Source organism: Salvelinus alpinus, chromosome 28 (assembly GCF_045679555.1).
Source record: "Salvelinus alpinus chromosome 28, SLU_Salpinus.1, whole genome shotgun sequence".
Taxonomy (NCBI): domain Eukaryota; kingdom Metazoa; phylum Chordata; class Actinopteri; order Salmoniformes; family Salmonidae; genus Salvelinus; species Salvelinus alpinus.
Genome location: NC_092113.1, coordinates 1043819 through 1066067, shown reverse-complemented (window position 1 = coordinate 1066067; position 22249 = coordinate 1043819). Strand labels below are relative to the sequence as shown.

At 44.9% G+C, this 22249-nt stretch overlaps 1 long non-coding RNA gene across 1 annotated transcript; it reads left to right on the top strand.

Moving 5' to 3' along the window:
* The first annotated feature begins 18491 nt into the window (after window positions 1–18491).
* Window positions 18492–21364, top strand: LOC139556914 (uncharacterized). Its single transcript, XR_011671306.1, has 4 exons — window positions 18492–18626; window positions 18930–19091; window positions 19197–19436; window positions 19886–21364. It is a non-coding gene; the product is annotated as an uncharacterized lncRNA (long non-coding RNA).
* The last annotated feature ends 885 nt before the right edge of the window (window positions 21365–22249 follow it).

Here is a 22249-nt window from a genome sequence, read left to right as displayed (position 1 = left end):
CACTTTTTTATTTATTTAACTTCTTAAAATGGGAAAACTAGTTTTTTTGAACATGTGCTCTTTATGACAATGTTATAATTTGGTGAATTCGATTTTTTTTTTTTTTCTTTGCAAACTTACACTTCTCCAAAGGCACCGAATTGTTGGAACGACTCAAGTATTTACACATAACAGTTCTACAGAATGTTTGTGAGATAATGGGCCAGTTTTCCTAACACCTGCCCCATGTTGATATAGTGCTGTCGATCATGAAGCCTGACCTAAAAGGAGTCATTATCAGTGAGGGAAGAACTGCTTGAAATTATTGATCACAGTATTTTTTTTTTTTTTAAGACAAATATTAAACTAAATATCAATGGGTGAAATACTTAGCTAAATATCAGCGGATGAAATGGGTAGATTAAAGAAACAGGAATAATGTGAATAATTCTGAAGTAAGGAGTATTCCGGTAGTCAATCAAAAGTGCAGCGTTGCCACCAGAGGGATCAAAAGCATTGGATGAAGTTGTCTTATTTTGGTCTCACCACCTGTCTCTCTTCATGTAAAAGACCAATGGTACCAAAATTGCAGACTCCATGAATAGCTGTAGAGAAGAGAAATAGCAAAAGTACCATCATTGGCATCCATCAGAAGTATCAACGACATTAGATACGTTTTATTACTTAGATGCCCAAAAACGTAGGCAGGTTAAGGAGTAAAATTGAGATCCACACACCTCCAATCCCATTTGCTTCCTCTGATCGTGCTTAGGTTCCGCTGCCCATCACCTGGTTCATAGTGGCTGGGGTGCCTGTGGAGAGATGTCGTTAGGAAAAAGAGTTGAACATGTAGCTGCATTGATCATGAGAACGGTGAGGAATCAGCCCAAAACTACACGGGAGAATCTTGTCAATGATCTCAAGGCAGCTGGGACCATAGTCATCAAGAAAACAATTGGTAACACACTACGCCGTGAAGGACTGAAATCCTGCAGCGCCCGCAAGGTCCCCCTGCTCAAGAAAGCACATATACATGCCCGTCTGAAGTTTGCCAATGAACATCTGAATGATTCAGAGGACAACTGGGTGAAAGTGTTGTGGTCAGATGAGACCAAAATGGAGCTCTTTGGCATCAACTCAACTCGCCGTGTTTGGAGGAGGAGGAATGCTGCCTTTGACCCCAAGAACACCATCCCCACCGTCAAACATGGAGGTGGAAACATTATGCTTTGGGGGTGTTTTTCTGCTAAGGGACAATGGACGGGGCCATGTACCGTCAAATCTTGGGTGAGAACCTCCTTCCCTCAGCCAGGGCATTGAAAATGGGTCGTGGATGGGTATTCCAGCATGACAATGACACAAAACACACGTCCAAGGCAACAAAGGAGTGGCTCAAGAAGAAGCACATTAAGGTCCTGGAGTGGCCTAGCCAGTCTCCAGACCTTAATCCCATAGCAAATCTGTGGAGGGAGCTGAAGGTTCGAGTTGCCAAATGTCGAAACCTTAATGACTTGGAGAAGATCTGCAAAGAGGAGTGGGACAAAATCCCTCCTGATATGTGTGCAAACCGGGTGGCCAACTACAAGAAACGTCTGACCTCTGTGATTGCCAACAAGGGTTTTGCCACCAAGTACTAAGTCATGTTTTGCAGAGGGGTCAAATACTTATTTCCCTCATTAAAATGCAAATCAATTTATAACATTTTTGACATGCTTTTTTCTGGATTCTTTTGTTGTTATTCTGTCTCTCACTGTTCAAATAAACCTGCCATTAAAATTATAGACCGATCATTTCTTTGTCAGTGGGCAAACATACAAAATCAGCAGGGGATCAAATACTTTTTTCCCTCACTGTATATACTCTATTCTACTGTATTTTAGTCTATGCCGCTCCGACATTCCTTGTCCAAATATTTACACTACCGTTCAAAAGTTTGGGGTCACTTAGAAATGTCCATGTTTTTGAAAGAAAAGCAATTTTTTCGTCCATAAATATAACATAAAATGTATCAGAAATACATTGTGGACACTGTTAATGTTGTAAATGACTATTGTAGCTGGAAATGGCTGATTTTTAATGGAATATCTAGAGGGGTAGAGGCCGATTATCAGCAACCATCACTCCTGTGTTCCAATGGCACATTGTGTTAGCTAATCCAAGTTTATCATTTTAAAAGGCTAATTGATCATTAGAAAACCCTTTTGCAATCATGTTAGCACAGCTGAAAACTGTTGTCCTGATTAAAGAAGCAATAAAACTGGTCTTCTTTAGACTAGTTGAGTATCTGGAGCATCAGCATTTGTGGGTTTGATTACAGGCTCAAAATGGCTAGAAACAAAGAACTTTCTTCTGAAATTCATCAGTATATTCTTGTTCTGAGAAATGAAGGCTATAAGATGCGAGAAATTGCCAAGAAACTGAAGATCTCGTACAACGCTGTGTACTACTCCCTTCACAGAACAGTGCAAACTGGCGCTAACCAGAATAGAAAGAAGAGTAGGAGGCCCCGGTGCACAACTGAGCAAGAGGACAAGTACATTAGAGTGTCTAGTTTGAGAAACAGACAAGTCCTCAACAGGCAGCTTAATTAAATAGTACCCACAAAACACCAGTCTCAACGTCAACAGTGAAGAGGCGACTCCGAGATGCTGGCCTTCTAGGCAGAGTTCCTCTGTCCAGTGTCTGTGTTCTTTTGCCCATCTTAATCTTTTCTTTTTATTGGCCAGTCTGAGATATGGCTTTTTCTTTGCAACTCTGCTGTGAAGGCCAGCAATGACGGCCTACACCGGCCAAACCCGGACGACAATGGGCCAATTGTGCGCCGCCCTATGGGACTCCCAATCACGGCCGGATGTGATGCAGCCTGGATTCGAACCAGGTACTGTAGTGACGCCTCTTGCACTGAGATGCAGTGCCTTAGACCGCTGCGCCACTCGGAAGCCAAATGTCCCTAATGTTTGACAGTCCAGTATTCAGTTAGTTAGGGGAAGATTCTATCAATGTTAGCAAAAACCTTCTCAGAACCCTTTTAGCATGTTGAGGTGTGAAAGTTATTAGAACATTCCCTTAATGTCAAGCAGTACTTTAATGTTCTAGACACGTTTTCATTGCAAGAACATTTATGTTTCCAGATTTCTGAAGGGTTAGGAGAATATTCCATCAACGTTCCACCAAACATAAACAGAATATGATTGCCATGTTCTCCGAATATACAGTACAATATTAATGTTCTAAACAAGTTTCATGGGACGTTGAAAGAACATTCATGTGTCCAGTTTTCTGAGGGTTAGGAGAATATTTAATCAACGTCCCACCGAACATACACAGGACATGGTTTCCATGTTCTCACAATATTAGATATTAATGTTGTAGACACGTTTCATGAGAACGCTGCGAGAACATTCCTGCATCCAGTTTTTTTGAGGGTTAGGAGAACATTCCATCAACATCCCACCAAACGTCCCACCAAACACGGTTGCCATTTTCTCAGAATGTAACATATTGTTATAGACATGTTTCATTGGAAAGTTGCAAGAACAATTCTGTGTTCCAGTTGTCAAGACGTTTCCTGATGTTCATGAATATGGTTTCATTACACATTACGGCGTGTTACAGTTGCCAGGCCCATCAAGTTGTGAATCACTGATCCATTCATAGCTATTTTTGTCTTTTGGCAAGGGATACTCACACAAACACAGTTTTTAACATGGTGTTTTCAATTTACAGTGCCTTCAGAAAGTATTCATGACTTATTCCACATTTTGTTGTGTTACAGCCCTGAAATTCAAAATGTATTAAATATGTTTTTCTCTCTCACACATTTACACACAATACCCCATAATGACAAAGTGAAAACATGTTTTAGACATTTTAGCACATTTCTTGAAAATGAAATACAGAAATATGAATTTACATATGTATTCACACCCCTGAGTAAATATATGTTACAATAACCTTTGCCAGTGATTACATCTGTGAGTCTTTTTTGGGTAAGTCTATAAGAGCTTTGCACACCTGGATTGTACAATATTTGCACATTATTAGTTGAAAAAAATCTTCAAGCTCTATCAAGTTGGTTGTTGATCATTGCTAGACAGGCATTTTCAATATATTTTTAAGCAGATTTATACTTAACAAAAATATGAATGCAACATTAACTCAGCAAAAAAAGAATCCTCTCACTGTCAACTGCGTTTATTTTCAGCAAACTTAACATGTGTAAATATTTGTATGAACATAACAAGATTCAACAACTGAGACATAAACTGAACAAGTTCCACAGACATGTGACTAACAGAAATGGAATAATGTGTCCCTGAACAAAGGGGGGGTCTAAATCAAAAGTAACAGTCAGTATCTGGTGTGGCCGCCAGCTGCATTAAGTACTGCAATGCATCTCCTCCTCATGTACTGCACCAGATTTGCCAGGTCTTGCTGTGAGATGTTACCCCACTCTTCCACCAAGGCACCTGCAAGTTCCCTGACATTTCTGGGGGTAATGGCCCTAGCCCTCACCCTCCAATTCAACAGGTCCCAGATGTGCTCAATGGGATTGAGATCCGGGCTCTTTGCTGGCCATGGGAGAACACTGACATTCCTGTCTTGCAGGAAATCACGCACAGAACAAGCAATATGGCTGGTGGCATTGTCATGCTGAGGGTCATGTCAGGATTAGCCTGCAGGAAGGGTACCACATGAGGGAGGAGGATGTCTTCCCTTTAACGCACACCGTTGAGATTGCCTGCAATGACAACAAGCTCAGTCCGATGATGCTGTGACACACCGCCCCAGACCATGACGGACCCTCCACCTCCAAATCGATCCCGCTCCAGAGTACAGGCCTCGGTGTAACGCTTCTGCACAAACATTCGGAAGCCGTATCAGGGAAGCTAATCTCTGTGCTCGTCATCCTCATCAGGGTCTTGACCTGACTGCAATTCGGCATCGTAACCGACTTCAGTGGGCAAACGCTTAACTTCGATGGCCACTGGCACGCTGGAGAGCTGTGCTCTTCATGGATAAAGCCCAGTTTCAACTGTACCGGGCAGATGGCATTCAGCGTGTATGGCGTCGTGTGGGCGAGCAGTTTGCCCGTTGTTGTGCCATTCATCCGCCGCCATCACCTCATCATGATAATGTACAGCCCCATGTTGTATGGATCTGTACACAATTCCTGGAAGCTGAAAATGTTCCAGTTCTTCCATGGCTGCATACTCAACAGACATGTCACCCATTGATATCAGACCTCAGGATAAGACACAGATGCAGACAGTTCGAAATAACCAAAAGTTTATTTACAAAATAGTGGGCAGGCAAACGACAGGCCAAGGGCAGGCAGAGGGCAGTAATCCAAGGCAGTGTCAAGAGATACAGAACAGCAGGCAGGCTCAGGGTCAGGCAGGCAGAACTGTCAAAAACCGGGAGAACTAGAAAACAGGAACTGACGAGAAACAGGACTACGGGGAAAAAAACGCTGGTAGGCTTGACGAGACAAGATGGACTGCAACAGACAAACAGAAAGAGAAAACAGAGGGCTGTGAGACAAAGGTTTAATCCTTGATACAAGAAACATGGGATGTATACAGACGGTGGGCGGCAACAGAAGATGAACAGCAGAGGGGCTAAGGATCTTGGAGATAGGGAAAGGGAAGATAAAATGGGGGGGAAGTTTGCGGGACTCTACCTGGAGGGGCAGATCCCAGGTGGCCAGCCATACTCTCTGCCCAAGATGATAGCGGGTAGCCGGTGTCCGGTGGCGGTCCTGGAGGTGGTCTTGAGAAGAGCGGACCGAGCTCTCTGCCAGGTACGCCGACAGTGGCGGACGAACATCTGGCCCGAGGGTATGTCAACCTCTTCCTCTTGCTCCGGGAAGAGCGGGGGCTGATAACCCACGGAGCACTTGAAGTGCGAGAGCCCAGTGGACGAGCAGGGAAGTGTGTTCCGGGCGTACTCCACGCACACGAGTTGCTGGCTCCAGGTGGTGGGGTTGGCCGAGATGAGGCACCGAAGAGTCATCTCCAGGTCTTGATTGGCATGCTCCGACTGGCCGTTGGATTGAGGATGAAACCCAGAGGACAGGCTGGCCGACGACCCAACGACCCAGTAATGTCGCACAGCCATTGAAGAGAAGTGGGACAACATTCCACAGGACACAATCAACAGCCTGATCAACTCTATGCGAAGGAGATGTGTAGCACTGCATGAGGCAAATGGTGGTCAGACTGGATACTAACTGGTTTTCTGATGCAGGTCCCTACCTTTTTTTTTAAGGTATCTGTGACCAACAGATGCATATCTGTATTCCCAGTCTTGTTAAATCCAAAGATTAGGGGCTAATGAATTCATTTCAATTGACTGATTTCGTTATATGAACTGTAACTCAGTAAAATCTGTGAAATTGATGCATGTTGCGTTTATATTTTTGTTCTGTGTAAATCAAAACTGTAACTAGGCCACTCAGGAACGATCACTGTCTTCTTGATAAGAAGTGTAGATTTGGCCTTGTTTTAGTTTATTGTCCTGATGACATGTGAGAGACCCACCTGTTTTGAGCCCCACATTTTTAGCAAAATATCTAAATCATAAAAGATATGTATATGCATTTTTTGGGGGGGGCTTGCCTGTTTTGCATGTACATTTTGGCATTAATACGTGTCACATATCAGTTTGCAAACAATGAGGGGGAAAAAATATAACTGAGTTAATAAAGCCACGTACAAACATGGTCTATTTTTTGTTTTCTTGAGTAATTTTGGACTAGCTCCAAAATGCAGGTGTTTCAGCCTAGTTCAGTGCTTTCTATGGTGGTGGGGCGAGCCAGCAGAAAATAGGAGCATTGCGCCATGATTGGCTCAGTGTTCCGTCACTCATGGGGACACTACGTCATCGCCAAGTTTAAATCCTTAGTAAGGGTAGACATCCAAAATTTCAGCCCTTTGGGTCTTGCCATAGAGTTAAATTACAAGTTCCCTTCAAAAAGGCTCAAGGTCATTGGCCACAGATAAAATGACTCAAATCACATTATATGTAGAGTAGCTTTGATTGGACTGATCATGTCAACATCTTACTTTCAAAGTCTTAGCTAGCAGTCATCATCATGAATCAAGTCGACAATCTACTGGCAAATCCTTGTCATATGAAGAGAAATAATGTAGAGAAATTATAGAAAAAACGTATCGGTGCTCATCGGCCATTGGACATAAAGATTACACAACAAGTTGGAAAGATGGTGTCGAAGAACATGGCAGACGTTTTACCAACCAATTGTGCTATTTTGTTAGTTGTTTTGCGTTTTGTGTTACTTATTTTGTACATAATGATGCTGCTAGCGTCTCTTATGACCGAAAATAACTTCTGGACATCAGAACAGCGATTACTCACCGCGGACTGGAAGAAACCTTTTCCTTTAACAAGTCCGACAAGAATGATATACTGCTTTCACTGGAACATGCCGAGATCCCCGTCATTTGCTTGAAGAAAAGACGCAGGAAAAGGAGCCGCAGATCGGGCTGCCTTCTGAGAATCCGTAGGTGAGCAAATAAACTCCCACTGCCATCCGTTCTTCTTGCTAACGTGCAATCATTGGAAAATAAAATTGATGACCTACGATTAAGATTATCCTACCAACGGGACATTAAAAACTGTAATATCTTATGTTTCACCGAGACATGGCTGAACGACGATACGGATAATATAGAGCTGGCGGGATTTTCCATGCACCGGCAGAACAGAGAAGCTACGTCTGGTAAGGTGAGGGGTGGGGGTGTGTCTATTTGTCAATAACAGCTGGTGCGCAATGTCTAATATTAAAGAAGTCTCGAGGTATTGATCGCCTGAGGTAGAGTACCTTATGATAAGCTGTAGACCACACTATCTACCAAGAGAGTTCTCATCTATAGTAGTCGTAGCCGTCAATTTACCACCACAGAACGAACCTGGCACTAAGACCGCTCTCAACCAACTCTATAAGGCCCTAAGCAAACAAGAAAATGCTCACCCAGAAGCAGCGCTCCTAGTGGCCAGGGACTTTAATGCAGGCAAACTTAAATCAGTTTTACCAAATTTTTACCAGCATGTCAAATGTGCAACTAGAGGAAAATCCTGGACCACATTTACTTCACGCAAAGAGATGCATACAAAGCTCTCCTCTGTCCTCGATTTGGCAAATCTGACCACAATTCTATCCTCCTGATTTCTGCTTACAAGCAAAAACTAAAGCAGGAAGTACCAGTGACTCGCTCAATACGGAAGTGGTCAGATGACATGGATGCTACACTACAGGACTGTTTTGCTAGCACAGACTGGAATATGTTCCGGGATTCATCCAATGACATTGAGGAGTACACCACCTCAGTCATCGACTTCATCAATAAGTGCATCGACGACTTCGTCCCCACAGTGACCGTACGTACGTACATTTCCCAGCCAGAAGCCATGGATTACAGGCAACATCCGCATCGAGCTAAAGGCTAGAGCTGCCGCTTTCAAGTAGCGGGAGACTAATCCCGGACGCTTATAAGAAATCCCTTTATGCCGTCAGACGAACCATCAAACAAGCAAAGCGTCAATACAGGATTAAGATTGAATCCTACTACACCGGCTCTGATGTTCGTCGGATGTGGCAGGGCTTGAAAACTATTACGGACTACAAAGGGAAACCCAGACACGAGCTGCTCAGTGACTTGAGCCTACCAGACGAGCTAAATGCCTTTTATGCTCGCTTCGAGACAAGCATCACTGAAGCATGCACAAGAGTACCAGCTGTTCTGGATGACTGTGTGATAACGCTCATGGTAGCCGATGTGAACAAAACCTTTAAACATGTCAACATTCACAAAGCCGCAGGGCCAGACGGATTACCAGGACGTGTACTCAAAGCATGCGTGGACCAACTGTCAAGTGTCTTCACTGACATTTTCAACCTCTCCCTGACCGAGCCTGTAATACCAAAATGTTTCAAGCAGACCACCATAGTCCCTGTGCCCAAGGAAGCGAAGGTAACCTGCCTAAATGATTACCCCCCCCATAGAACTCATGCTTGTAGCCATGAAGTGCTTTGAAAGGCTGGTCATGGCTCACATCAACAGCATCCTCCCGGACACCCTAGACCCACTCCAATTCACATACCGCCCAAACAGATCCACAGATGATGCAATCTCAATCGCACTCCACACTGCCCTTTCCCACCTGGATAAAAGGAACATATCTATGAGAATGCTGTTCATTGACTACAACTCAGTGTTCAACACCATAGTGCCCACGAAGCTCATCACTAAGCTAAGGACTCTGGGACTAAACACATCCATATATTTATATGTACATATTCTATTCATCCCTTTACATTTGTGTGTATAAGGTAGTTGTTGTGAATTTGTTAGATTACTTGTTAGATATTGTTAGATATTAAACTGCATAGTCGGAATTAGAAGCACAAACATTTCGCTACACTCGCATTAACATCTGCTGACCATGTGTATGTGACCAATATCTTTATTTGATTTGATGTCTCAGGATCAACCACAAAATGGACCCGTTGATTGGCAAAGCAGCTTGGACTCACTCGAGAACAACTCATCTCCCTGCTGCCCAGTGAACTGACAATGTGGGTCGATCCATTTGAGGTGTCCTTTCGGATAGGAGAGGATGGCTCCATCTGTGTCCTCTACGAGTCCACTCCACCGGTGCCAACTAATGCCAACACAACAGACATGATCAGCTGCAAGGAAGAAATTAGATTCGGGAGGTCAAGTCCCTCCAAGTCGTTCAACATGATAACAGTCTCAGGCTGTTATCATGTTATTTTATGTTCAGAGCTTTACCTGGGCACTTGTGTATCATTTCTGCCTAACATTTTGATGTAATTAATTCTGACATTTAAGATTTTAGTATTACTGCCTAAACCCAAATAGTTTATTGTGAATTTCATCTGTAAATGATCCACTGTCCTGAAACAAAAAACAGCATCTCGGAACACACAACTTGTCGATCCTTGTCACGGATGGGCTATTGCAGCAGACGACCATACCGGTTCCCACTCCTATCAGCTAAAAACAAGAAGCCACTCCAGTGGGCACGCGATCTCCAATACTGGACAATTGAGGAGTGGAAAAACATTGCCTGGAACATGACAGTAAGTTCAGTTTACTTGAGTGGCCTGGTCAGTCCTCAGACCTCAACCCAATAGAGAATCTTTGAGATGGGATGGAACGGGCTATTCACAGCATGAATGTACCGCCATCCAATCTGCAAGCACTGTGTGATTCCATCGTATCAGCATAGACCAACATCCCTGTGGAATGTTTCCGACACCTTGTAGAATGCCCCGAAGGATTCAGGCTGTTCTGGAGGCAAAGGAGCATCCGACCCGGTACTCGATGGGTGTACCTAATAAACTGTCCGGTGAGTGTATATTGTCTCTGGGAATTTCACTTCTAGGACCACACATCTGCTGTATAAAACATTTACCAAAGACCTCATCTCATCACCTTCGAATATGTACAAGTGAGATTTGCAAAAGTATGCTGACAGTATGATGAATATTATAAATGAATGACTAATAATGTGTCACGCCCTGACCATAGTAAGCTGTTTATTCTCTGTGTTGGTTGGGCTTGGGTGGGTCATCTAGGTGTTTTTGGATTTCTATGGTAGCCTGATATGGTTCCCAATCAGAGGCAGCTGTTTATCGTTGTCTCTGATTGGGGATCATATTTAGCTAGCCATTTCCTCATGTGTGTTTTTGGGATCTTGTCTACATGTAGTTGCCTGAGTGCACAACAGTAGCGTCACGTTTAGTTTTGTGCTTGTTTTGCTTTGCTGAGTTTCGGTTTATTAAAAATATGTGGAACTCTACTCACGCTGCGCCTTGGTCTACTCATTACGACGAGCGTGACTTAATGGAAATTACACCATCTTGTTATTGCATAAAAATTATTTTAGATATCTCACATAAACCATGCCAATTGGAATAATGAGGCATGGAAAAACATAAGAACAAATAAGGATATAAACCATGCCACATAAACCATGCCAGAGGAGAACCTTGTACTGTATACATTTTCAAGGAAAATGGAGGAAAACTGTCAAGGTACTCAGGATGAGGAATGGTTTTAATTTGTGTTAAAGCAAATGAGAGATAGTTGAATCATTTATGTCTACAGCCTAGTTTGAGCACAACAGTTTAAACAAGCCTTACATATACTTTTAGGTACGCATTTGTCTTAATATTGGCTTCTCCCTTAGTTGGACACGCTCTCAAGTAAACTGTTATCATCACATGAACCAAGTATGAGCATCTCTGGATGTGGACACCTGCAGAGTCTGAAAACATTATAGGAGATGCTAGACAGTAGATGCTGACTTGTAACAAACACTTCTACACAAAACGTGCAAATAAAACCACAAGAGACCAGGGGAAACCTTTTTGATTGTTTTTTTTTAAGTCAGAAAGGGAGGTGTTAGTAAGAAGAATACATTCCCTTTTCTGTTATGCTGGTGAATGAGGACCCAAAAGCGACTTAATAGAAACAGAGTCTTTATTCCAGTCTTAAACAAAAACCGATACTCCTGGATATTATCTTAGGTAAATCCAAAACAGGAAAACTGAAATCCTCTCGTCAGTAGAGAGGAACGACTGGAGACGCGGCCACAGACTGCAGGTCGCTTCGGGAAGGCACAGGCCGTAGCTGACATAGACACCTGCTCACACGCAGCATCTGAAGAAGGCAAAAACACGACAGGGCGGAACAAGGACACAGAACAGCAAACATCAAACAACACCTGCTCACACGCAGCATCTGAAGAAGGCAAAAACACGACAGGGCGGAACAAGGACACAGAACAGCAAACATCAAACAAGGATCCGACAAGGACAGAAGCGGAAAACAGAGGGAGAAATAGGGACTCTAATCAGAGGGCAAAATAGGGGACAGGTGTGAAAGAGTAAATGAGGTAGTTAGGAGAATGAGGAACAGCTGGGAGCAGGAACGGAACGATAGAGAGAGAGAGCGAGAGAGGGAGAGAGGGAGGGAGAGAGAGGGATAGAAAGAGGGAAAGAACCTAATAAGACCAGCAGAGGGAAACGAATAGAAGGGAAGCACAGGGACAAGACATGATAATCAATGACAAAACATGACAGTACCCCCACACTCACCGAGCGCCTCCTGGCGCACTCGAGGAGGAACCCTGGCGGCAACGGAGGAAATCATCAATCAACGAACGGTCCAGCACGTCCCGAGATGGAACCCAACTCCTCTCCTCAGGACCGTAACCCTCCCAATCCACTAAGTACTGGTGACCACGTCCCCGAGAACGCATGTCCATGATCTTCCGTACCTTGTAAATAGGTGCGCCCTCGACAAGGACGGGGGGGGGGGGAGGGAAGACGAACGGGGGCGCGAAGAAAAGGTTTGACACAGGAGACATGGAAGACAGGGTGGACGCGACGAAGATGTCACGGAAGAAGCAGTCGCACAGCGACAGGATTGACGACCTGAGAGACACGGAACGGACCAATGAACCGCGGAGTCAACTTGCGAGAAGCTGTCGTAAGGGGAAGGTTACGAGTGGAAAGCCACACTCTCTGACCGCGACAATACCTAGGACTCTTAATCCTACGTTTATTGGCGGCTCTCACAGTCTGCGCCCTGTAACGGCAAAGTGCAGACCTGACCCTCCTCCAGGTGCGCTCACAACGTTGGACAAAAGCCTGAGCGGAGGGAACGCTGGACTCGGCGAGCTGGGACGAGAACAGAGGAGGCTGGTACCCAAGACTACTCTGAAACGGAGATAGCCCGGTAGCAGACGAAGGAAGCGAGTTGTGAGCGTATTCTGCCCAGGGGAGCTGTTCTGCCCAAGACGCAGGGTTTCGAAAAGAAAGGCTGCGTAATATGCGACCAATCGACTGATTGGCCCTTTCTGCTTGACCGTTAGACTGGGGATGAAACCCGGAAGAGAGACTGACGGAAGCACCAATCAAACGACAGAACTCCCTCCAAAACTGTGACGTGAATTGCGGGCCTCTGTCTGAAACGGCGTCTAACGGGAGGCCATGAATTCTGAACACATTCTCAATGATGATTTGTGCCGTCTCCTTAGCGGAAGGAAGCTTAGCGAGGGGAATGAAATGTGCCGCCTTAGAGAACCTATCGACAACCGTAAGAATCACAGTCTTCCCCGCAGACGAAGGCAGACCGGTAATAAAGTCTAAGGCGATGTGAGACCATGGTCGAGAAGGAATGGGAAGCGGTCTGAGACGACCGGCAGGAGGAGAGTTACCTGACTTAGTCTGCGCGCAGTCCGAACAAGCAGCCACGAAACGGCGCGTGTCACGCTCCTGAGTAGGCCACCAAAACCGCTGGCGAATAGAAGCAAGCGTACCCCGAACGCCGGGGTGGCCAGCTAACTTGGCAGAGTGAGCCCACTGAAGAACAGCCAGACGAGTAGAGACAGGAACGAACAGAAGGTTACTAGGACAAGCGCGCGGCGACGCAGTGTGAGTGAGTGCTTGCTTTACCTGTCTCTCAATTCCCCAGACAGTCAACCCGACAACACGCCCTTCAGGGAGAATCCCCTCGGGGTCGGTAGAAGCCACAGAAGAACTAAAGAGACGGGATAAGGCATCAGGCTTGGTGTTCTTATTTCCCGGGCGATAAGAAATCACGAACTCGAAACGAGCGAAAAACAACGCCCAACGAGCTTGACGTGCATTAAGTCGTTTGGCAGAACGGATGTACTCAAGGTTCTTATGGTCAGTCCAAACGACAAAAGGAACGGTCGCCCCCTCCAACCACTGTCGCCATTCGCCTATGGCTAAGCGGATGGCGAGCAGTTCGCGGTTACCCACATCATAGTTGCGTTCCGATGGCGACAGGCGATGAGAAAAATAAGCGCAAGGATGAACCTTATCGTCAGAATGGAAGCGCTGGGACAGAATGGCTCCCACGCCCACCTCTGAAGCGTCAACCTCGACAATGAATTGTTTAGTGACGTCAGGAGTAACAAGGATAGGAGCGGATGTAAAACGCTTCTTGAGGAGATCAAAAGCTCCCTGGGCGGAACCGGACCACTTAAAGCACGTCTTGACAGAAGTCAGAGCTGTGAGAGGGGCAGCCACTTGACCGAAATTACAAATGAAACGCCGATAGAAATTAGCGAAACCGAGAAAGCGCTGCAACTCGACACGTGACTTAGGAACGGGCCAATCGCTGACAGCCTGGACCTTAGCGGGATCCATCTGAATGCCCTCAGCGGAAATAACAGAACCGAGAAATGTGACAGAGGAGACATGAAAGGCGCACTTCTCAGCCTTCACGTAGAGACAATTCTCTAAAAGGCGCTGGAGTACACGTCGAACGTGCTGAACATGAATCTCGAGTGACGGTGAAAAAAATCAGGATATCGTCAAGGTAAACGAAAACAAAGATGTTCAGCATGTCTCTCAGTACATCATTAACTAATGCCTGAAAGACAGCTGGAGCATTAGCGAGACCGAACGGCAGAACCCGGTATTCAAAATGCCCTAACGGAGTGTTAAACGCCGTTTTCCACTCGTCCCCCTCTCTGATGCGCACGAGATGGTAAGCGTTACGAAGGTCCAACTTAGTAAAGAACCTGGCTCCCTGCAGAATCTCGAAGGCTGACGACATAAGGGGAAGCGGATAACGATTCTTAACCGTTATGTCATTCAGCCCTCGATAATCCACGCAGGGGCGCAGAGTACCGTCCTTCTTCTTAACAAAAAAAAACCCCGCTCCGGCGGGAGAGGAAGAAGGCACCACGGTACCGGCGTCGAGAGAAACAGACAGATAATCCTCGAGAGCCTTACGTTCGGGAGCCGACAGAGAGTATAGTCTACCCCGAGGGGGAGTGGTCCCCGGAAGGAGATCAATACAACAATCATACGACCGGTGAGGAGGAAGAGAGTTGGCTCTGGACCGACTGAAGACCGCGCGCAGATCATGATATTCCTCCGGCACTCCTGTCAAATCACCAGGTTCCTCCTGAGAAGAGGGGACAGAAGAAACAGGAGGGATAGCAGACATTAAACACTTCACATGACAAGAAACGTTCCAGGATAGGATAGAATTACTAGACCAATTAATAGAAGGATTATGACATACTAGCCAGGGATGACCCAAAACAACAGGTGTAAAAGGTGAACGAAAAATCAAAAAGGAAATGGTCTCACTGTGGTTACCAGATACTGTGAGGGTTAAAGGTAGTGTCTCACATCTGATACTGGGGAGAAGACTACCATCTAAGGCGAACATGGGCGTGGGCTTCCCTAACTGTCTGAGAGGAATGTCATGTTTCCGAGCCCATGCTTCGTCCATAAAACAACCCTCAGCCCCAGAGTCTATCAAGGCACTGCAGGAAGCAGCCGAACCGGTCCAGCGTAGATGGACCGACAAGGTAGTACAGGATCTTGATGGAGAGACCTGAGTAGGAGCGCTCACCAGTAGCCCTCCGCTTACTGATGAGCTCTGGCTTTTACTGGACATGACATGACAAAATGTCCAGCAGAACCGCAATAGAGGCAAAGGCGGTTGGTGATTCTCCGTTCCCTCTCCTTAGTCGAGATGCGAATACCTCCCAGCTGCATGGGCTCAGTCTCTGAGCCGGTGGAAGGAGATGGTTGAGATGCGGAGAGGGGGAACACCGTTAACGCGAGCTCTCTTCCACGAGCTCGGTGACGAAGATCTACCCGTCGTTCTATGCGGATGGCGAGTGCAATCAAAGAGTCCACGCTGGAAGGAACCTCCCGGGAGAGAATCTCATCCTTAACCTCAGCGTGGAGTCCCTCCAGAAAACGAGCGAGCAACGCCGGCTCGTTCCAGTCACTGGAGGCAGCAAGAGTGCGAAACTCTATAGAGTAATCCGTTATGGATCGATCACCTTGACATAGGGAAGCCAGGGCCCTGGAAGCCTCCTTCCCAAAAACTGAACGATCAAAAACCCGTATCATCTCCTCTTTAAAGTTCTGATAATCGTTAGAACACTCAGCCCTTGCCTCCCAGATAGCTGTGCCCCACTCCCGAGCCCGACCAGTAAGGAGTGATATGACGTAAGCGATCCGAGCTCTCTCTCTTGAGTATGTGTTAGGCTGGAGAGAGAACACAATATCACACTGGGTGAGAAAGGAGCGACACTCAGTGGGCTGCCCAGAGTAACATGGTGGGTTATTAACCCTAGGTTCCGGAGACTCGGAAGACCAGGAAGTAGCTGGTGGCACGAGACGAAGACTCTGAAACTGTCCTGAGAGGTCGGAGACCTGAGCGGCCAGGGTCTCAACGGCATGACGAGCAGCAGACAATTCCTGCTCGTGTCTGCCGAGCATTGCTCCCTGGAACTCGACGGCAGTGTTGCGAGAATCCGTAGTCGCTGGGTCCATTCTTGTTCGGATCCTTCTGTTATGCTGGTGAATGAGGACCCAAAAGCGACTTAATAGAAACAGAGTCTTTATTCCAGTCTTAAACAAAAACCGATACTCCTGGATATTATCTTAGGTAAATCCAAAACAGGAAAACTGAAATCCTCTCGTCAGTAGAGAGGAACGACTGGAGACGCGGCCACAGACTGCAGGTCGCTTCGGGAAGGCACAGGCCGTAGCTGACATAGACACCTGCTCACACGCAGCATCTGAAGAAGGCAAAAACACGACAGGGCGGAACAAGGACACAGAACAGCAAACATCAAACAAGGATCCGACAAGGACAGAAGCGGAAAACAGAGGGAGAAATAGGGACTCTAATCAGAGGGCAAAATAGGGGACAGGTGTGAAAGAGTAAATGAGGTAGTTAGGAGAATGAGGAACAGCTGGGAGCAGGAACGGAACGATAGAGAGAGAGAGCGAGAGAGGGAGAGAGGGAGGGAGAGAGAGGGATAGAAAGAGGGAAAGAACCTAATAAGACCAGCAGAGGGAAACGAATAGAAGGGAAGCACAGGGACAAGACATGATAATCAATGACAAAACATGACATTTTCATTGCTTGCTTTGGCATTAGATTTTATAATCACTTCATGCAAAAGGGTTCTGTTCAAAATTCCAGTAATCATATCCCATTGCTCTTTACTTTCAGGTTCCATTTCTCTCCACTCTGTCCACACCATTCAGTATTTTCCAGATAAACAGTTATTATTTTTAAAAGCCAGCCTTTTTCCATTAACTTTTTTCCGACATACATAGCACAGCGGGTTTGTCAGTCCATCCAATATGGACAAAGGTCTTATTTTTCGTTCAAAATGAACCTTTCCAACATAATGGTTGATTTCATGGGGATGCAGGTGTCTGTGCCAACAGGTTGGGCATGCTACAGCATAAAAAATGGCAAACAAGTGGGTGTGATATGCATTTTACTCATGTTCATCTTTTCATCACATTCTAAAACGTTCTCCTCCATGACATTTTATAATTTCAACGGTACTTTACAATAAAAATCATTACAGTTAAATCTTTTGTTTTCAAATTTTATGAACCAGTATGGTTTAGTTGAAATGACATGCATCCACGGCCTACTGTCAGCTTTCACAATTTTATACAACGAAGCTGTCAAAACGGAAGATATTGTCACGCCCTGACCTTAGAGATCCTGTTTATGTCTCTATTTTGGTTTGGTCAGGGTGTGAGTTGGGGTGGGTATTCTATATTATATTAGTTGTATTTCTATGTTTTGGCCGGGTAGGGTTCTCAATCAGGGACAGCTGTCTATCGTTGTCTCTGATTGAGAACCATACTTAGGTAGCCCTTTTTCCCACCTGTCTTTGTGGGAAGTTGACTTTGTTTATGGCACATAGCCTTTAGCGTCACGGGTTGTAGTGTTTATTGTTTTGTTCGGCGTCTTTTCAAAGAAATAGAAAATGTACGCTCACCACGCTGCGCCTTGGTCCTCTTCCTTCAACAGCCGTGACAGAGATGAGAAGGCTACTTTGACAGCAAAGTAGCCTCAGTACTACAGTGGCAGCTTCTCTTTAAAACTGGATGGAAAATGATCCTCCTGCTCACTCAGATCTCAGCTCTATACTCACAGCCCTAGCCCGCTCTCCTCAGTACTGCTCTGCCCCCTTCCCAGCTGTTAGACACAATGATGAACCTGAGGTTCTTTTTCACCATCATTCTGGTGCCGTGGATGCTCTCTTCTGCAGCAATACATGGAAGCAAGGAAACCTAAGGTAATATCTTTTGTAAATGTTTGTACCAATTTTTTGTTTAGGGTTTATGAACATGTTTTTTGGGGGCACGATCCCATACCTCTAAACTTTCTTAGCAGAATTTGTTCGACAATTTTGAAGCTTAAGGTTTGCATATGAAAGTCCCATGTACAAGGTGCCAAACCCTATCCCTGCATAAATGATGTGTCAAGGTGCCAAACCCTATCCCTGCATAAATGATGTGTCAACAGAGTACTTTTAGTTTGTGAAGAGTATACCTTGGGAGTCTGAGAATACAAAAACACTTGCTCAGCAGATGATGAAACTGTTTGTAAAACATAATTGGTGTGAATTAAATTACCCAGCTTATGTCTTTCTTGTGAGGCGATCTGGAGACCTTTTCTCTAAACAATTCCACAAAGAGGTTGTGACCATCCCAGACTATGACACTACTGGAGACTCAGATACAAGCCCAGAAGCAGCTCCTAAAGAAGAGGGTGGTGAGTTTATTTACTCAAATTCAAGCTATTCACAACCACTTATTTATTAATACCATACGCTAGGTCTGATGAGCCATTTCTTTTTCATTCAATTTGTGAATGCAGAAAAAAAGAATAAAAAAAACACATTACAGCAGGAATGTTAAACGTTGTGTCCTGATGACTACCATGGCACAATCATATGTTAGGTTTCTATAAGAATGAAGAGAGATGAATACAGGGAGGGATTACTTGGCTGATCGATAGGAAAACCTGTAAGTCCTTAAGGAGAATGCATTTAAGGGACATGGCTATTTTTTTCAGAGCTGCCCACGTGCCTGCTGTGTGTATGTCTGACTGGGTCGGTGTACTGTGAGGTCTCCCCTGAGATGACTGCAGTTCCATCCCTGCCCAAGGAAACTGCATATCTCTACGCACGCTACAACAAAATGACCAAAACCACCAACAAAGACTATGCAGACATTGGTTAGTGGAACACTGTCCCTTTATCTATTAGAGTAACTTTGTAACACTGTGGACATTTCTTTGACCAAATGTAAGATGTTATTCACTTCTCACTTCCTTTTTCAGTGAACATCTCTAAAGTTGATGGTCTTTAACGTTTTACTGCAACCTTGAGAAGAATCGATCTGATTGGGAACCTAATCTCTGAGATAGAAGATGGAGCTTTCTCAAAGTTTGCACTCCTTGAAGAGCTCAATATCTCAGAACAAGCTGGCCAAACTACCCATGTTACCTGCCAAACTCGTGTCCTTCAATGACAATAACAACCAACTTACAACCAAGGGTGTAAAATCAACTGCTTTTAAGGTAAGCCAGGAAGTCAGTCCAAGATCCTGGAGCATACATTCTTCTTACATACAGTAAATATGTACAGTCTGAGTAATGGTTGCCTTGAATGTCAATATAATTTGAACAACAATTTCCATGGCTAACATTAATCTTACCTGCAATACCCTGCAGCATGTAAACATACAACAAACATATTTTCTCTGAAACTCACTAAAATGGCGTACCTCTACCTTGGCAATAACGAGCTGGAGACGATACCACAACTTCCAGAGAGTCTCCACATTGTGCACCTATATGTCTGTTTACAACTATCCCTCCCACAGCAATAACATTTGGACAAATATGTATCTTTCACCTAACACATTTTAGAGTATACATGTATGTGCAGGTAAATGCAGAATTATATATAACAGAACAAAAAAGTCATTACAAGCCAACATCTGTCTTCTAATGCACTCCCCTTGCAGAACAGTAATATCACCACGCTATCGGATGAGACCTTCTGCCAAGGCAACAATACTCAGTACATCAGAGCCAACATGGAGGAGGTGAGACTGGATGGCAACCCTCTAATGCTGGCCAAGCATCCCAACAGCTTTGTCTGCCTTAGGGCCATGCCCATTGGACCGTACCACTGAACCAGTGGGATATAGAGGACCAAAATACTACAGTGAGTGGTTCCCTTGTGGCAAGGGCTAACTAATGTAATACACAGGTCAATAGATAATAGCGCAGGGTAGAGTCCAGTGTGTGTGTATATCTAGTTAGTGCAAAAAATGGTCAATGCAGGTAGTCCGGATAGCCATTTGATACATTTTAGTCTTGTGTAGCAGTCTTATGGCTTGGGGGTAGAAGCTGTTCAGTGTCCTGTTGGTTCCAGACTACCATCAAGGAAGACAAGGAGAGGAAGGTGGAGAGGGAGACAAAATAAATAAGTGAGTGGGTATAGTGAGAGAGAAATAGAGTGAGAGTGGGTCAGAGGGTAGAAATAGAGGGTAAACATTTGAGTGAGAAAAAGGATGAGAGAAGGTCAGATGTAGAGTGATAGAATATGAGAGCAGAAAGGAGAGAGAGAGGGGGAGAGGATAGGGGAGGGAGAGGATAGGAGAGAGAGAGGGGGAGAGGGAAAGGGGAAGTTGGCAGCAGAGGTGCTGACTAGTCCTTGCTTCTGCCTGTGGCTCAGAGATTAAAGAGTTAGAGGAGAGAACTGTCTGTCTGTCACCACTCTCCTCTCCTCCCTCTTTCCCCCACTCCGTCTCTCTTCCCTCTCTGTCTGTCACCGCTCTCATCTCCTCCCTCTTTCCCCCACTCCGTCTCTCTTCCCTCTCTGTCTGTCACCGCTCTCCTGTCCTCCCTCTTTCCCCCACTCCGTCTCTACCCTCTGTCTTTCATTGATATCTACCCAATACCCTCTATACCCCCTCTGTAGGACCTCAGTGACCTATCCTCTCATCCTCCTTTCATTCAGTCTGTCAGTTACCGATCCTCTCGTCCGCTCCTCCACCTCTCCAGAAATGAGAAATGTGTTTGTTTTGTAAGTTACAATTGAGTCTCTTAGGATGTCTTGTCAAGTTCATGATTTGTTAAATTGTTATCTTAAACGACATAACTATATGCACAATACTCTTTACACTGTTTTTCCTCTATTGTTTTATATTTCCAATAGCATATGGATATTGTATCAATTGCATTGATCAACATTTTAAGTAATAATGGCTGATAAATGTACATAAAGTGTAACTACAATTTGCACACATTTAAAGCTGTTAGCCTATCATTTAAATTGGTATCAAATCAAATTTTATTTGTCACATACACATGGTTAGCAGATGTTAATGCGAGTGTAGCGAAATGCTTGTGCTTCTAGTTCCGACAATGCAGTAATAACCAACAAGTAATCTAACCTAACAATTCCACAACTACTACCTTATACACACAAGTATAAAGGAATAAAGAATATGTACATAAAGATATATGAGTGATTGTACAGAACGGCATAGGCAAGATGCAGTAGATGGTATAGTGTACAGTCTATACATGAGATGAGTAATGTAGGGTATGTAAACATAAAGTGGCATAGTTTAAAGTGGCTAGTGATACATGTATTACATAAAGATGGCAAGATGCAGTAGATATAGAGTACAGTATATACATATACATATGAGATGAGTAATGTAGGATATGTAAACATTATATTAAGTGGCATTGTTTAAAGTGGCTAGTGATACATTTTTACATAATTTCCATCAATTCCCATTATTAAAGTGGCTGGAGTTGAGCCAGTATGTTGGCAGCGGCCACTAAATGTTAGTGGTGGCTGTTTAACAGTCTGATGGCCTTGAGATAGAAGCTGTTTTTCAGTCTCTCGGTCCCCGCTTTGATGCACCTGTACTGACCTCGCCTTCTGGATGATAGTGGGGTGAACAGGCAGTGGCTCGGGTGGTTGTTGTCCTTGATGATCTTTATGGCCTTCCTGTGACATCGGGTGGTGTAGGTGTCCTGGAGGGCAGGTAGTTTGCCCCCAGTGATGCGTTGTGCAGACTTCACTACCCTCTGGAGAGCCTTACGGTAGTGGGCGGAGCAGTTGCCGTACCAGGCGGTGATACAGCCCGACAGGATGCTCTCGATTGTGCATCTGTAGAAGTTTGTGAGTGCTTTTGGTGACAAGCCGAATTTCTTCAGCCTCCTGAGGTTGAAGAGGCGCTGCTGCGCCTTCTTCACAACGCTATCTGTGTGGGTGGACCAATTCAGTTTGTCCCTGATGTGTACTTCCAAATATCTTAACAGTCATAATATATATCCTTATAGTGACAGCTTATGAACGGCACTAG